General features: G+C 30.7%; 1 protein-coding gene across 3 annotated transcripts in view; it reads left to right on the top strand.

Moving 5' to 3' along the window:
- The first annotated feature begins 6,672 nt into the window (after positions 1-6,672).
- Tpst (tyrosylprotein sulfotransferase) overlaps positions 6,673-18,590 on the top strand; it is a 294,282-nt gene continuing 282,364 nt past the window's right edge. For all 3 annotated transcript variants that reach the window (XM_088256914.1, XM_088256916.1, XM_088256915.1), the window contains exon 1: positions 6,673-6,843. The gene's annotated coding sequence lies outside the window, so the exon portion shown is untranslated. The remainder of the gene's footprint in view (positions 6,844-18,590) is intronic.

Raw genomic sequence — 18,590 nt, 5'->3', positions numbered from 1 at the left:
GTTGAATTTATTAATTAACTCTCATAAACCATTAAGAATATAAATGTAAAAAAAAAGTGTAAAAAAACTGGTACTTACGACTAAGCATCCCTTGCAGGAGCTTTGCTCAGGGTACTAGATTGTTTTCCCTGAGCTAAACCCCTCCTAGGATGTATGGAATATTCAAAGAATAATTTAAATATAAAAATTAAATACTTTAATTTTTTATGGATTTTTGGGTTTATTAATGTAAACATGACTAGTTTCGAAAAGTACAGATTGATGTTTTTATCGATAAGTGAAAATACAAACTATTATTGTGTTTACATTAAAACTCTCAAAAGTGATAGTAAACAAGTGTTTGATAAACAAAATAAAACACAGCCAAAACGCTTAAGCAATAATATATATATATTCGTAGAAGAATAAACATGTTAACACCGTTTTATCCTTAAAATTTTACATATATTAATGAATCTGCTATACAATAATTATTTTTGCTGACGAGTATTAATATAAATAAATTTTGCATTATTTTTTATAAACTGAACTAGAAATAAAACGATGATCTTAATGTTTTAAATAACTCCTAAGTGGAGACAAGATTTGTTAAGTATATATTTGGGCACACTCAAAATGTTGTGAAAACCATTACACTTAAATGAATACATTATAAGATTACTTACCAGTGAAATATAATTCGATATTTCCCTTAAAACGGCTGCTCCTGAATAATTCATCGTATGTGTTTGTGCTCGAGTGTTTTTGAGTAAAATAGGTTTATGGCTCCGATAAAAGCTCCCGCGGACAGGTAAAAGATATCAACAAACCTCCCATGAAATAACGCCTTGTCATTTTACGACCAGAAATCAAAATAAAGGCTTTTTATGTAGTATTGTACTCCATGTTTTAGGACTTTATTGTTTATAATCATAAAATTTGTACAAGTTATCGTTGTGTATTGTTATGAAATATACCGTGAAATTTAATATTAACATTTAAACAAAATTAATGCAAGAGAAGATGTATAATATTACAACAAAGCAGAAGTCTGGGTATTTGAAGCAACTGAAATTCTGGAACAGTAGGCGTTGATGTCATGATTTTCAAACAGCATTTTATGTCTAAAATTTATATTTCATCAGAATTATTTTTAACCCACAAAATCATTTGTTTGATAAGTAACGAGGCTATCAAATAATCTTTAATTAGCGAATAAAGACTGTTGTTTTCTCGTTTTTATTACATTCCAAAACCCCGATCAATAACAATGATATGTAAATCCCAGTTGAGGGGTGTGATAATTAATATTAGTGATTTTACGCTCTATTTTACTAATATGTACATTTATTTAATATTACCCTGAACTGGTCTCTGAAGCGCTGAAGTGATCACCTTGCCTTCATGTAAATAACGATCAAGATAACACTGCATCAATACGGTGCAGTGCTCTATGGACCATTGAGTGCGGATAAGGGTTAGAGGAAGTAGAAGATGATATGTACATAAATATTAAAAAATATATAAGTATAACTTAAAATACAATGCAGATATTAAACTTTTTTTACCTGCAACACATTCACTACGAGAAATTTTAATTTACAATTTAGTGTGAGTAAAACCGCTAAAAAATCAGTATTGCGAAACAATTAAAACACTTATTATGTGAATACATTTTAAAATAAGTAAAAAATATTACTAGATTTAATACCGTAAAAGTCTGCGTTCAGCGTCGAAAATCATATGACGTTTGATGAACAAACTAAGATGGATTATTTTTTTAACAAAGTAGACAATTTTTTGAACATATTTTTTTAATGATAATTCGTTGGTAAGGTAAAACATATTTTTATACTTAATATAAATTTGTTTAATACTCCTTTTTTAAATACACTAGAAAGTCAAGAATAATGCATAAAAATCAAATATATACTACATGTACATTCTGTACTTCGGAACCGTATAACACAAATATAGGCATGAAATTAATCTAAATATTTCAGGTGTCTAATAATTATTCATAGATATATCTTTGAAATCGAATAAACTCGTCAAATTAATCGCTTTCATTTCGAAAAATAATCGTTGCGAATAAAAAAAGTAAGACTTATCAATTACATACTGAGTTATAATAACCTCATGGGATAGTTCAAATTAAATGTACCGTATATTCTACAAAGTAAAATATATAAATCATTAATTTTATAAGATTGTTAAAGATTCATCCCATGCGTAATAACCGTTTTTAAATACTAGCGTATCAATAATCGATAATTGTCGAGAATTGATAGTGAAATTTCATGGACGCGTCACGTTTGATATGTACATTTCGTAACATGAAATAGAAGAAAGATGTAATGAGGATAGAAGGAGAAAGAGAAGTACACATTTCGACGTCACGGGATTGGAGCAAAAGAGAGCGACGTATACACAACGATATAAAGCGATAGAATAAGATAATGAACAGATGAGGTACCATGCGTTGTTTAAGTAATATTTGTCAATGTATTTTGTGATTATTTACGATTGTGTCCTGTAATTGTTTGATTTTATCCGCGAAGAGTTATTATGTAAGTATGTATAATAATATTGTAAATTCATATTAAAGTTATCACAAACCATTAATACAGGTATAAACAATTGAAGCACCAATCAATGACAGTATAAATATTAAATAAACAAAATATTATTTTGGGAATACTGTAATGTTGAAATTCTTTTGAGATGCTCTCGCATAGTTTGTTTCTCACACTGGATCTAAATTATTCTTTATTTTTTAAGAAATTATCACGTGGAACGTGCTGTACGCTAATTTTATTTTTATTCTTATCGTACTTTGAGTAGTATTTTTCCAATTTTACAATAACAAAAAAATAACTTCAATAAACAAAGATATTTTCATAAAATAATAAAGTATTTACATTAACACGATGTTATACACGTATAAAAGAAGATCCTTCATGAGTTAGAACCGTGACGTTAAGAAATGGAAATAATTTGTAGCTTGCGTTGAAGAAAATGAAACTATTTGCAACGAAATAGAATTTTCAGAGATAAATAAACAACTTTATATTGCTTCTACTCTTTGGAGTTCTCCTGCAATGGAGAATTCTTTGCTTTCTTCTTAAAACAACAAACAATGTCGCAATGTAATTTGCTGAAACTATACACTGAATTACCTTTGTTGCACTCCTTTGTTTACCTGGGAAGAATATATATAAAAAAAAATACATATTAAATTCCTAGAGATGGAAATATACACACATTCCCTTCATTCGTATTTTGTCCAAAATAGTATTTTAAAATAAAGGTACATAATTAAGGAATACAACAATGCTCAGCTGGTCTAGAATGTACATTTCATTACTTCATTTCCCATAATTCATATTTACCCATGTATGTAGGGTTAATATGTTTATAACTCATTTGCTATACTACAAATTAATTCCCGGACGTTTTGGTTATTTAGGAACATCATAATTGTTCTACCCAGAGTAACTTGCAGCGAGTACGTCGCGTGTAGTTAGCAGCTGCTTTCTGCTAGGAATTTGATATAACGTATGCAGATAGGCATGTAGTGATGTAGTTTAATCAGTGGTTTGGCAAGAGCAAGCAACTGTCGCATCCTGTGATAAGCTATTGGCCTGGAGTTACGAGACCGTATAATTTGAAAACTCTCTCCTTGCACTAATATGCACCCCGCGTTTTAGGGTAACCAGGTAAATGACGGATTGGGTGTCCATTCTGTGTCTACTTCAAAACACGTCGAACCATGAAAACATATACTGGTTCAGAGAAAACGGCGTAGAATTTCACACACATTTATCTTTTAACACATACTAAAAAAGCCCAACTTGTTATTGGAACTCACTCACTTCTTTTCCAGAAATGATGCGATACTTAGCAAGTAAAGTGCAGTAATGCCATGAAGTAGGTATATGTCAGGGAGATGCAATTAAAGAGTTATATAAACAAATACATGGCGAATATATGTAAATTATTTTTTGGGCTTTACCATAGAATGGCCATATCAACAGCAACTTACGAAGTACGGTTAACATCTATAGTTTTAACTTTTGTAAAATAGAGAATATACAGATAAAATATTTCGAAGGCTAGCAAGTTAAAGAAACATAAAATTGTATAACAAAAATATTAACAGTTTGTTGAATAATTAATTTACAAAATATGGATTATTATGCATTGGTGTCAAAAGAAATTAATAATGATGACCTTAATTATATAAATATGAATCGAGACACGGGACGCAAGTACCTCATGTTCCAGACAAAAATATCAACAACATTTTCTTTGTTTGAATTGCATTGTTGGGTAATATATCCAAAATTTGTTGGATGGTTTGTTGGATTGACTTCTACATTTATTTATGTATAGGTTAATACGTGACGCGTTTCGTCTTCAGTGTTTGATAATGTCCTAAGAAGACGAAACGCGTCACGTATTAACATATACATAAATAAATGTAGAATTCATTCCAACAAACCTCGTTTTATTTTGGATATATTACCCAAAAATTTAACAAAATGTGTTTTTGTTAAAAGTGGAAAATTTATAGATTTTATTTATGCCTCAACATAGACGAAGAAGTTCATTGGATGGTACGTGGAAGTCTGAGTATTTACAGAGTTTACGACCTGTCTGGCTAATAAGCTGGATTCAGTGTTCTAAGGGAAGCACAGACCATTTTTTTGCATTTTAATAAAAATGCAGAATTATAAAAAATAATAATCTTCGCACAAACCATAGAGTCAAAGAAACAACTGCAGAACAGAGGTGGAAAAAACAATTCAATTTTATTTGATGTTAGTTTTAATGCCATAATTTAATACGATAAACCGTAACTTTTTTTAAACCTAGGAAACATTTGAAGTGATGGAATTTTTTGCTTAAAACAAGATTTTTCTGTTATGAAAAAACAAAATTTTCTTCGTAATAAATACATGGTTTTAAAATGGAAAGAGTTATTAAAAGTAAGGAATAATTTTTTTTTCCTTAAATATATACAATATTATTAAAACAGTCAAATTTCGAGATATACTTATATTCTTTAAAAAATGTGTCCAATGACACAACCAGCTCCTAGCGCCGCCGTTTGTATTCTGAATTTTTAAGTTTGAGATAGATGGTTTGAGATCTCAGCCTTAAACTAGAGGGAGCGAACATCGGTACGTATAACTGGTAAGGAAGACAGAAATGCCCGCCAGGTTTGCCTGCACATATGTCACCACGTACACTTTGCACGTTTCTAGATTAGGTACCCTCTATTTCGGGTTGAATTGGCACGCTCCTACTATTAGGCACATATTCCTAACGCCATCAGAGTTGACATAAAACACGCACACACACACACACAGATGTTTGGATTTCACATCTGCACAGGTCTATACATAACTAATAAATGCGCCGCTTCCCCGTAGGGATAGTAAAGAGAATAGAACGCCACACCAATCAGTATTTGTAAACATTCTTTGCCTCTTCCACATTCATGCATCTCCTCATACATACACCACGTTTATTCCGACTCCTCACCTGACCACTTTGAAGTTTTTGGATTACTTGATCGTGCCAAGTTTTCTTAGGTCTTCCTCTGCTTTAATTACCAACCACATTCTCCTCATATATTTATTTTACTATCCTTTCTTCACTGACATAACAATACGTATAAAAGCGATGGGTCTGTAGTAGTATAACTTTTAAGTCATCTGTGATTCACGTCTCTGTCAAAATTGTGAGTTGTCGTAATATCGAGTTGAAGTTAAGCTGTCGAGACATTGGGCTATTGAAAGATGAAATGGACGACAATAACGGAATTTTGATAAAGACCATTTTTCTTTGTTGAATGGTAACCCTATCCGTACCCAGATCCCACCCACACTATTCAATACCACCCGTACTCGAACACCCTACACCAACACCCACACGCCTACCCGACACCCATATACAGATTTGTTCATCCACCAGAAAAGAGACGAATTTAGAAAATAAAAATTCATCATACGAATATCATAACAGAAACCTAGAGAGATCGGTAATATATATATTTATATTACCCCCTATTAGAATCCAGTGATAATTGAACTATAATTAAAAGATTTATTTTCAATTGGTTTAAGCGTTTATGATGCATTTTTCACATTTACCTTCCCTATTCCTACTATTCTACCAGCAGACAAGCCTCTAAAAGCACGGGCTTTGCGGGTTATTCATATTTTAAAAAAGAATATAATTCCTGAAACATTTGAGGAAATAAAGTGAATAAACTTTATTTTTTTAGTTACTCCCGGCATTCGAACTAAGGACCCTTAGTGTGGTTTTTAATCGTGCTTATGACACTATGGAGCCAAATATTTATTTATACGTACCTATGCACTCTTAATTTTTAATTAATATCGCGTTATTTACCCACGTAGGAATTCTTAAATTAAAAATATCAGCCATTTAAATTTAATTAAGTTATACATAAAGTGTCAATATAAAGCTGTCAAATACAAAATTGAAATGATGTTTTTTTTAAAAAACCCCTTCAAAAAAATTGGACGGAAAATGTTGAAAATTGTTCGAAAAGTGCCAACTGGCAGTACAAAATATAAAATTTGAAAATTTAAATTCTGTTCATCTGCGCGCGCAGCATTTAGTTCCGCGGCTCGCCGCCAGAGGAATGCATCGTTCTTCAGTCATTTGTCGGCCGCGTTTGACAGTTGCCGTCCGATGCTCGGGATCCGTTATAACCTATACGGGTAAATAGGACTTCAGTCGTGTTATGTGAATAACTCTAGTCTAAATTGTGTCACCCAATTACCCAGTGTCTATTGTGCCGAAGAACCACATCCAAATATTCCGCTGGTAAGCCATAACAGCTTGCAATTAATTAATGTACATATTCAGATACTTACACGCTTGTCTCAGATCATAACAGTAAATATCGAAGATGTTGTGTTTTTACGAGATTTCTCTATCAATTTAATAAGTATTTTATTTATTTTTAATACCCTTCTTGTGCCACAAGATTTGTAAGCTGTCTTGGTTGTCACTATCCCAGTTTCTGTAAAGTTATTTTGTTTACATTATAATCCAGCTCACATGTTTTGTGCAATGACATCCCATCGAAGTGTTTTGGTATATTTTTAATATAATTTTATTTCATTCAACTTTTAAAATAATTGTGCTCAATAATCAGCAATTAAAAAAGTATTTTATACATTAAAAATATATAATGGTATAAGTTTTCTGATGTACATATGTTAAAACGTATATACACCTACAAATAGACAAAATATCTGACGAGCATTTTTTTATTAATGTCGTAAAAATATCTGTGTTCTTTTATTTTTGATGAAGTAAGCATTAAAAAAAAGTTATATATTGCACATGTTCAAAACAATGAGTAACCTTAAACTACAAACCTAATTAATGTTGTTTTTGATATACTTAATGATGACTGGTTGAAGGATATTTATGTAAGCAATAATATATTTCTTATAATTTTTTCTTAAATAAACATTAATAAAAATAGTAGTACAGAAAAAGTAATACTAAAGTTATAGTTTTTTATTTTAAATTTTTAATCAATATTATTAGCGATTAACATTTCATTTTTGATAGAATTGCATTCTATATAAATTCATATTATTAATGTTTGTATTTTTTGCAAGTGTTTTTTTACAATTCTGCTTAGATTCTTATCAGTCGGGCTATATTGCTAACGATGAAACCCGGCCGCCAATTGTTTTTATCTTTTGACGGTTGGTACAGGAGATCATTCGATAAAATGGAACTTAAATAATTACATATGTCTTCCTAAATTACAATAATTTGGAATATTTTGCATGGTCAATGCATTGAGAATCTACCTTGCACATATTTGAATGAATCGTATTTAAATTCTAGAGCAGATAGTGTACGTATTCTAACTGCTTCAATTAAATATGACAATATTGTTGTAATGATTTTTATCGCAAATTTCTAAGAAATAAAAACTACTCCTTGTGGGTACATGTTGTATGTCACGTGTCATATTAATTGATTTTATTAATTTTTGGCCAAAACGTTGCTTTAACTCTAGTATAAAAAATGTTTAAAAATTATTCTGAGCTGTGTAAAATAATTAAATTATCAGCCATATTTAAAAGAAAAAGTTATATTATTTTAAGTTATATAAGTATATATTTTTATATTAAAAAAATATTATTTTATTTGTTCGAGAATTGTACAGCTTTACACTTTAAAAAGTATATACTATAAATTGTTACATTAACTATTATCAACATTACATTACATTAACAAAAATAGTTACATTAATAAAAATAAAGCCAATTAAACAGTTCCACATTTATGTTATAATAACTTTTAAAACATTAAGTGATAAAAAAGTATTAGTATAGAAATACAAATATTAATATAAATTTACTGAAATTTCAAACGTAAAAAACATAAAACCATTCCAATCAAAAAAATATATGAAAACATGTATATAAAAATGTATTACTTTAAACAGTTTACATACCTTACAATAAAAAATACATCAAATAATACAAACTCAATAATCGTCTAAAGGTACAAAAGAAAATAATAAGTTTACAACAAATAAAAATACAGTATTAAGAGAATCAAAAACAACAAAAAAATGCCATAAGAGTCTGACTCATAAATTCATATTTTTATTACGTAATTCATCTTTTGAGACCACTTTGATTATTTCATTTGAAAATTTACAACAATAGCACGCCTTATGTACACGCATTAAGCGCATCAGTTGCATAACTATTGGATTTGGTTCAACTAATAAAAGCAGCAAGTATCGCATTCTTTTATTAACTTTACCTATTTCGATTGGATAATCAACTTATAACTTATACTTACACTACCATATACATACGTATACTTATACATAAATTCAATCATATTGGATGTGCTGAATCAAGATTTACTCTTAACTATTGATGTTCTGAAACTAATTGGAATATGGGAAGCGTAAATTAATGTGTCTACGCAATTATTCGCAACTTGGTATGGATGAAATAATTGATCGGTATTGAATTTGATTAAAATTTGATCGATACATTTTCAGTAATTATTTTATTTCTGCAATACTTGTATCTACAAAACTACTCATATATTTTTACTTTGTGACCAACTGATTTTTAAAAATAATTTCTTAACGTCAAAACAGCTGTCACTTGGAAGTATTTTTATCCTCGTAATGAAAAAAAAGTGGGCTGTATTGCCCTGCTTATCAATGCAGTAATTAAAAATGGTTAATTTTTTTCCATAATAAAAGTTTCATTTTATCTTATACATATGTTAAAATGTCGATGAAATATTAAATGTTATTAAAATCCAGCAGAGGAAGGCAGTCAACATACAAAAAATAACATGTGAAGTCGAGTGACATTTTAGACGAGTACATATTTCGTTGAATTAAAACTTATATGTACTGATTTTAAGAAAAGGGCCACATGGCGATTATAGCGAATTGGCCGTATACCGGATATCAGATATCCGGTAAGGCTTTCAACTGAAGCGCCGGATATTCAGTGTAAGATGTGTGCGTATCGCGCTCTTTGACGAAATCGCGACAGACAACCGCCAGACTGTGAGTATTTTGAAGAGTGCTGTGGTAAATAAGCTCGATTCTTCTTTAGTTAGGTTAGGTTAGGTTAGGTTAGGCCGCTCCTGGGAGGTGGAAGACCAGCTGTCTTTTCATCGTTTAGGTGGTCTTCCTGGGGGTCTGTTACCTCTTATGCTGCTATTCTCGCCACTCGATCCAAACTAGCTCTTCTCACAAAATTTCTCCATCAACTAGGTTCATTTTTTAAAAATAATCGTCTAGTTTGGAAGGCAGACCCTCAGGAGTATGGTCAACTCCAAACAGAAACCGATTCACACAATATTTATTAAGATTTATCTTTCGTTTTCTTGTAATTTTGTATACAGTATGATTTCTGAAGCAGGTGGTGTGTATGCAGAAAAGCGCATTCAACTATAGCCAGGAAATGCTAAAAAAACTTGTCCTTATTTACAACAATTTCATTATTTATTTTTATCACATTTTATTAGAGGTACATAAAGTATCAGATTTGTTACTTATTATTATCAAAAATAATTATTTATATGTTGAATGCATGGAAACACGTGTCTCTTTAAAATATAATAATTGCTAGTATTTACGAAAGTAAATATTATAAATTTTAATTTAAAAAAAGACGTTTTGTTTGCTGCATTGATTATCCGATATCAGGCTGGATGTAGCAAGTATTCAGTCGTATACCGGTTTAAGAAAAAGGAACGAATACTAATTGGTCATTATCCTTATACCTTCAATTACTGTCAATGAGTTGTCAAATTTGCGCAATAAGCCGACGATATTTTAAGTAGGTGCTTACTAAGCTTTAATTTTAGCACATATTTTTTTAAATTCAAAGCACGCGATTTTAGTCAAAAAGAATGAGCCGTTATGTTGTTGATTCGTACTGTAATTCGTAAACCACAAAATATTGTCTACGTGTGTTAGAATTTACACAACTTGACCCATAAAACTCACATTACGAAAAATGTTTACAAGTAAAACAAAAATCGCACCAATTGTAGAATAATAATATTTGTTTTCTCATTGTTAATAAAAAATGCTGATAAATTAAATTTTGTTTTTAATAATTTATTTGTTATGATGTATGCAAAGAGGCGTCAAAGCAAATTTGTATTATGTATGTTAATTACATTTTAAGTATAATAAGCAATAAAAACTGATAACCTAATGAACTTTATCTCCTATTTGTATAATTTAGTACAGCACATATTCGCACTTTATTAAGATTAGTGTTTAGAATATGTACCTATACTTAAAATATAGATGTTAGTAAAAACAAATTTCGTCATGTTCAAATGTATAATATTTTTATTTTAAAGAAAGAGAAATATTTGTGGTTTTATTATTTACAAAAATACTTGAGCCTAAGCGGCTTATTATTGGGAATAGGTATCAAATGGTGGTAGAGTGGGTTCGAACCAAGAAACTCTGACTTAAGAGTCCGCGACACCAACCACGGGACGACAATCCAACTCAATATATCCGTTTTTATGGACATCTCAACATAGATGAAGAAGAATATGAAAGTCTGGGCGTTTACGAGGCTTACGACCGTCATAGGCTGGTTTAAGATATCACTTTACAACAACATTTGTGCAACATTCACCGATTCTACCCATGATTGACAACCACCTACTCAAATTCTTTTTTTTTTTAATCCCTTACCGCACCCCAATGGTGCATAGGGCACTGCTTCATATAAACGCAGTGTTATCTCGATCGATTACACATGAAGGAAAGGTGATCAGCCCTCCACTTCAGGTACCAGTCCAGTGTAATATTGAATAAATATTAGAGTGAAAAAATCACTTATATTTATTAAACCCCCCTGGGAATCGAACCTGGGACCTCCAGAACGGTAGTTCTGGATTCTCAAATTCTTGGAACTTCAATATATGTATATTGTTCAATTTCGAAACATAGTGTTTGATTCACTAGAATTTCACTAGAGACATCTATTGGTGAGATGTTCCTTTTTTCCTTTAGATAAATTAGAGCTTTAAACTGCATTTTATAAATCAATGATTATTTTCTGAATTATTTTGCATACTAAAGTACGCATCAATTCTAAAGAATTTACATATTTTTACTGTTGCTCATAATCGGTAATAAAATAAATATTCATATCAAATAACTACTTTCACGGTAAATTTTATATTTAGGTAAGAAAATAACTATTTTATTAGAGTATTACCGTAAACTACGTAAAGTATTAACCCAAAATTACGTCCATACTGCTCTGAAGTTGATGACTTTAGTTGACATGTAAGTTGAGTAAACAACATATAATTTCGTACATATTATATATGACAAAATTTGTTCTCAATATATAGAATGTTCTTGCACAGACTTCGATGTTTTTTGCGTTTTTTTACGTAAAATAAAATGAGCGCTTTTTAAATGAAGTCCGACAGGATACAGGATGCAAATGTTTTTTGCGAACCATTGTGAGTACCCTCTTTAATTTTTATGAAAAAAATGTTCCTGATTGTGCACAGATTACGGCATTTAATTTATAAATTCTACCTAATACAGGTTGTTTTTTTTCTGTCAAATTGACAGTCTGTAGTAATAAGTGGATTTGATGTGATTTGTCAGAAGTAAATGAATTTGACAGTTGACAGTTGATTTGTAGTTAGTACGTTTTTCCATTTCACCATGAATAGAGCGAATGACCACTATGCGCGTCGTAGGTTCGGTGAATGGGCCGATAACAATATTAAGCTTGATCCTCTTTTTCAACGCAAAATATTGTTCACTGATGAGGCACATTTTATGTTAAATGGCCATGTCTATAAGCAAAATTATCGAATTCGGAGTGGAGAAAACCAAGAAACCTTTGTCGAGACGCCCATTAACATCCATTAAAAGTCACTGTTTGGTGTGCTTTATGGACAAGTGGAATCATTGGCCCATATTTTTTAAAGACGATGCCAGCCAGAATGAAAGGGTCGATGGAGAGCGCTACAGAACCATGATTACTGACTTCTTCATACCTCAGTTGAATGGCATTGATGTGACAGAGCTGTGGTTCCAACAAGATGGCTTAACATGCCACACGGGGGGTCCCACCATCAATTTATTGCGGGAAATTGGAATTTGTAAACTTCTAAAAAAACACCCTTTATTTTGTTTCTTAAACGGCAAAACGGAAAGCTTTAACATCTCAACAAAGGAGGCAACGTATTATGCAAGTTGAATATTATCATCTATGCCAGTACTGTACATGACCAGTCTGTGCGGTCGTTTTAAAATGTTCGCTAACGAATTGTTGGCTCATATTTTTTCGTACCATTTATATGCAAAGATTTGTATTTTAGTACAAAAATACAATTTTTGACCTTGTAAAGCCACCACGAATACAGCATTAAACACCTGCGTGTTGGCAATGAATTGTAAAAATAAGAAATTATGCAAATATTAAATTATTTTTTAGTGATTTCTTGCATTTGATTTTTCTGCTAAATGATAACATTTTAATTATTTTATATTTTTTGATTGATAATCCTCCTTTGGTACATTGTTTAATTTTAATACCTATTTTAAAATTAACTTGTTTTAGAACATAATGAATTAAATATAAATAAATAATGATTGTGTTTTGGTGAGTTTAAACTTAATAATTTAGATGCGGATAAATCAATAACAATATCAACAACAGGAAAAACGTGATTTTTAACAGGATGCGGCAATAATTTTATCCAAATGGACAGATAATTTATATTATTAGTACTATATTATTATTACAAAGCTAGACAAATTAGACTGATGGTCTGCGTACATTGATTATAATGAATTTTAGAAAGAGATGCATATTCAATTTATAATATAAATGTATTAGATATTAATTTCATAGTCTGGATAATCAGTGTGTAAAGACCCGGCACTCGTATTTTACTTATTATCATGTTTATAATTCACTTAAACCATTTATAAACAAATATAATAATTTTATTGATTGATTCGGCAGTCACTTTGTGGTATCCATTTTTAATTTAATTTTTACTTAGTACCACTATACCAGCAAAATGTAAAGGAAGTCAATGACCACATATAGAGCTGTATGTTTAAATGTTAACTTTCATCAATCGTGTTTAAAAAAATAGTATTTACTAAGCAAAAATTAAATAAAAAATACAATAATATTAACAAATGTCAAATAATTTTACTTATTTTTTGTAATTGCAGACAGTTGGTAGAATTCCAGGTTGAATTGTTGGGTAACATATCCAAAATTAAACACGGTCATTGGATTGAATTAAACTTTTATTTACATACTTATATGATATATAACGCGTTTCGTCTTATAAAGACATTATCAAACACTGCTTTGCATTGCAGTGTTTGATAATGTCTTGTTTGTAATAAGACGAAACGCGTCACATATCATATATGTAAATCAAAGTAGAATTCAATCCAATAACCGTGTTTAATTTTAGATATATTATCCAACAATTCAATATTTTTACATCTCACTTAGGGAGATTCATTTATTTATTTATTATTTATAATCATAATGTTACTTCTTATTATGCTTCTTATTACGCTCCAATGTGAGTAAAAAATATCAAGAAACGCTTTCGACACACAATATAAAAACTCCTCACCATACAAAAATAATCTGAATGGCCATTAAAATCTTAGAAATAAATTAACGAATATTAAAACATTGTGTGGCCCTTATCCTAACCCTGATGGTCTTTAGAGGATTGCATCGAATCAACGCAGTGTCAACTTGGTCGTCAATTATATGATAAGGAGGTGATCAGTCCTGTGCTCTTAAATATGGGAGAGGAGTAAATTTTATGTCGATCGGATGACGTAAATAAAGCAGCTCAGGGAGTATTACTTACTGCTGAAATTGAGAAAAATAACTTAATGGAGAAAATCTAATAAATACGTGTCACTTGAGAAATATAATAAAATAAAATAAATCAATGGCTTCCAACACATTTTCTTAATCTAATTGTCTTTACTTATGCTTCATTTCACTTAGCTGAATAAATTTTATTGGTTTTGGTTTATTATCGTTATTGGGTACTTAGTCGTGAATTATATTTTCTTCGTACTTTTCTCTTTTTGTGTATTTTTGAAACAGTTTTTATTGATATCTAGTGCAGTGATGTGCGAAGAGATAAATTTCCGGTACAGTTGTCGCAATGCAAAGCTTTTTTAGTACTTTCGTAGATGTCATCGATATTTTAGTAACGAATTGTGTTTCATTAAAAAATGTTTGAAGCTCTAATTTGAATTTATCACAAACTTTGAATGGCGGTTTGCTTGGATTTGACGTACAGAGTTCGATTCCTTACTTTGTCACAACTCAATTCCGTCATTAGCGTTAGAAGAAAACAGCTCAGATTTTTTTTCAGATGTTTTTTAAATAAAATATAACAAATTGGAATTTTAAAAGAAACACTGTAGTTTACAAACACAATCTTCAAAACAGACATTTTTTTCCATATCTTCATAAAAAAATGGTGCTCAAGGCACTGTACCGGTTTATGTTTTATCTTTATTTTTATGTGAATAACGTGCAGCTAACTAATCCCTACATTCCTTGAATCAGAACCACCTGCAATTAACTAATAGACTAATTCAATAATTAAGTATAAATAAGTTAGGTATATTGTTGAGACAGTCTGGAATTGAACCTAAGACCTCATGCATGATAATGTTATAAATGATGAATATGTGCTTATCATGCCGTAACCACAGCTTTCATTATTATTTAACTTAATTAATTACTTTTTTGTCTTCTTTAAAATTCCGTTAATTTTGTTAACGCACCCAATTACTCATTTGAATTTTAAAACATGAATACGTCTTGATAAATTCACTCTATACTCTGGTTTATTTCAAGTTTAATTAATGTGTTCAAACCAACATTTTTTTTAGATACTAATGAAAAATTCAGACAACTGCGATTACGTTTTGGAATTTCATTACGTGTATTGTAATAATGAAAAATAATTAATAAAAATTATAAATACGAGAAAAATTTATGTACTACTTTGGCAAAGTCTATTGTACGATTACTTACGTACAATTTTTTTGCACCTAAGTCTTTCAGGTATTTATTATGAAGTGCAACTGTATTTTTTAACAGCCAGTTGCTTTTAAGTCTTCAGGTACTGTAAATAAAGCCTGTAAAGAAGTATAGTTTGAACAGCTGTTGTAGAATATCGGGACGTATATGCATCATCAAATGTATATATTATGCGAGTAGATAAGTTTATAATGTATGGCATGTCAAAATCGTTTTCAGCACACTACTTGAGTGTAGGTACCTACACATCAGTGGCGGACCTTCCCTAGAAGCCCAAAAGCCCGGCATGCGTAACAACTCCAACAATCATTAAATTTTAAATTGATTAAAAATACATAATTAATGCATGCCTGTTTTTAAATTATCGCGCGCTTTTTCGTACTACCCGAGATAGCCGAGTGTAAACATTCGGCTTTCGCCCTGTCTGTTGCAAGTGCAGGCGACACAAGATTAGCCATCTCGCTCGCTCTCATTGGCTTCAATTTGGGCTTCTGGTTCCGGCAATATGTCTTATATTTTTGCTTAAAAAATATAACTCTAACCATAAAATAGTAGGTACATATATGGCATTTTGTATGAAATTTGGAAGCCGGCTTCCATTGGCCTGAACTTAGCCACACACGTGGTGCACAATTTGCAATCGTATCGAACGTATTTCATAATGGTTATCTGTCAAACTATTCTCAACGACTTTTATGCCTTTGTATTTGAGTCGATTATTATTCATTGATTATTTGCCTAATCTACACTTAGTACATATTTATTTATTATTGGAAATTATCTAATTATTTCCTTACGTATTCATACTTCACAATGAATTCGGAAATGGCCGATGTCGTTCCTTGTAGTGATTTGAAGTGTCTAAAAGAGTTACTTCATAATGGAAAGGTTAGCGCTTTGAATTTTATTAAAAAAAAAAGAAATGATTACATCTCTAAGACCTACTCCCAATTTAAATATATCGCAAACTGTTAAATCGCATAACAGGAAGTTTAATCGGTCAGTATACAAAACTCGATGGATTGCCGGTTGCTCTCATATTAATAAATTATTTTGTTGGTATTGCGTTTTTTTTTCTAATGACAAAAATGTGTGGAATTCATCCGGTTATGATGATTTAAACAATTTAACAAACGCCATAAAACGACATCAAAATACACAGAAGCATTTGAACGCTGTAATAAGTTTCCATAATTTCGGTAAACATAGAATAGAAACATCCATATCTCGGCAATTATCTGAGGAGGTAACTAGACATAATTTAAAAGTAAACCATAATCGAAGTGTTTTTCAGCGGTTAGTCGATGTTGTTTGCTATTTAGCTCAGCAAGAACTCGCTTTTAGGGGACACGATGAATCCGAAACATCACTTAATAGAGGAAATTTCCTAGAGCTCATTTCAATGTTGTCTAAATATGATCTTGTTTTAGAAAAACATATGCAGCAAAGCGACAAACAGGGTTCTAGTTACCTTTCTAATAAAATACAAAACGATATTATTTGCAGCGTATCGGAAGTAATGAGGAATCAAATAAAATCGGAAATAAAAATGTCCACTTTTGTATCAGTAATTATAGATGAGACGCCAGATATTAGTAATAAAGAACAATTATGTATGATATTTAGATATTTCTCTGGAAATGATATACATGATCGATTTTTAGGATTTATTGATGTATCCAAAAATCGAACCTCAGATGTACTTGCCGAGATTATCATGCATTACGTAAATATTTATGACTGCAAAAATAAATTAGTCGCGCAAAGCTACGATGGCGCGAACGTCATGTCTGGGGTAAGAAACGGGGTGCAACAAAAAATTAAAGAGTTTTGTCCTCAGGCTATTTATATTTGGTGTAATGCCCATATATTAAATCTAGTTTTATCCAAGTCTTGTAGCAGAATTGGTGAAATAAGTTCATTTTTTTCTGCTGTTCAGGCTTTGGTTCATTTTTTTAGCAACAGTACAAAAAGATCCGCTCATTATGATAAATTTTGCAATAAAAAAATACCACACATTTCTGCTACTCGTTGGGCGTACTCATCGCGTACTGTAAATATTATATTTGAACAAAAAAATAATCTAATTGGCTTATTTAGTGAAATGGCTGACAATCCTCAGCAATGGGAAGGCGATACAAATTTGTCGGTGGAATCTTTTAATAATTCTTTACAATCTTTTAATTTTAATTTTTTTTTACAAGTATTTCACATAATATTTGAAAAAACCGATAGTTTATATAATATCATACAAAAATCGCAAATCGACGTGGGTTACTGCAGCAATAAGATAAAAGAATTTCATAACTGGTTGAGTACGGATTTTCAATCGCAATTTGATCAAATATATGTCATTGCATCTCAAAAAAATACTGCCCCTCGCTTAAGACGAAATGTTTCGTGTGCTCGTACGGAATACAAAAGAATTTTCATCCAAATTATTGATAACATATCTTCCGAAATTAATGACAGATATTCTGAAATATTCAAACTTCATTTTTTTCAATTGCTCAACAACAAGCTTTACGACAGATATAAACTGAATTTTCCAACTGACGAATTAGAATCTTTAGAATTTCACTTCGGTATTCATTTTGATAAACAATCATTAAAAAATCAATTAATATGGTTGTACTCTTCTTCGGACTTGAAGGATTTTAATATATTTCAGCTTATAGATTTTATCAACGAAAATAGTCTTGAAGATGCATTTTCAGAGTTGCTAAAGTTAACTCATTTGGTGATCACTATACCAGCTACAAGTGCTTCAGCAGAACGCGCATTTTCAGCATTAAAACGAATACACACTTACTTAAGAAATACACAAGGACAAAATCGCCTTTCCGAACTCTCTATGATTGCCATAGAAAAAAAACTATTAGCAAATCTCAAACATTCAGTGACTTTTTATGAGGATATTATAAAATCGTTTTTGAAAAAAGATAGGCGGTTCGC

This window comes from Brachycentrus maculatus, unplaced genomic scaffold (assembly GCF_059751285.1).
Source record: "Brachycentrus maculatus isolate JH-2025_06_01 unplaced genomic scaffold, ASM5975128v1 h1tg000069l, whole genome shotgun sequence".
Classification (NCBI taxonomy): domain Eukaryota; kingdom Metazoa; phylum Arthropoda; class Insecta; order Trichoptera; family Brachycentridae; genus Brachycentrus; species Brachycentrus maculatus.
This window is presented reverse-complemented; position numbering and strand designations above follow the sequence as displayed.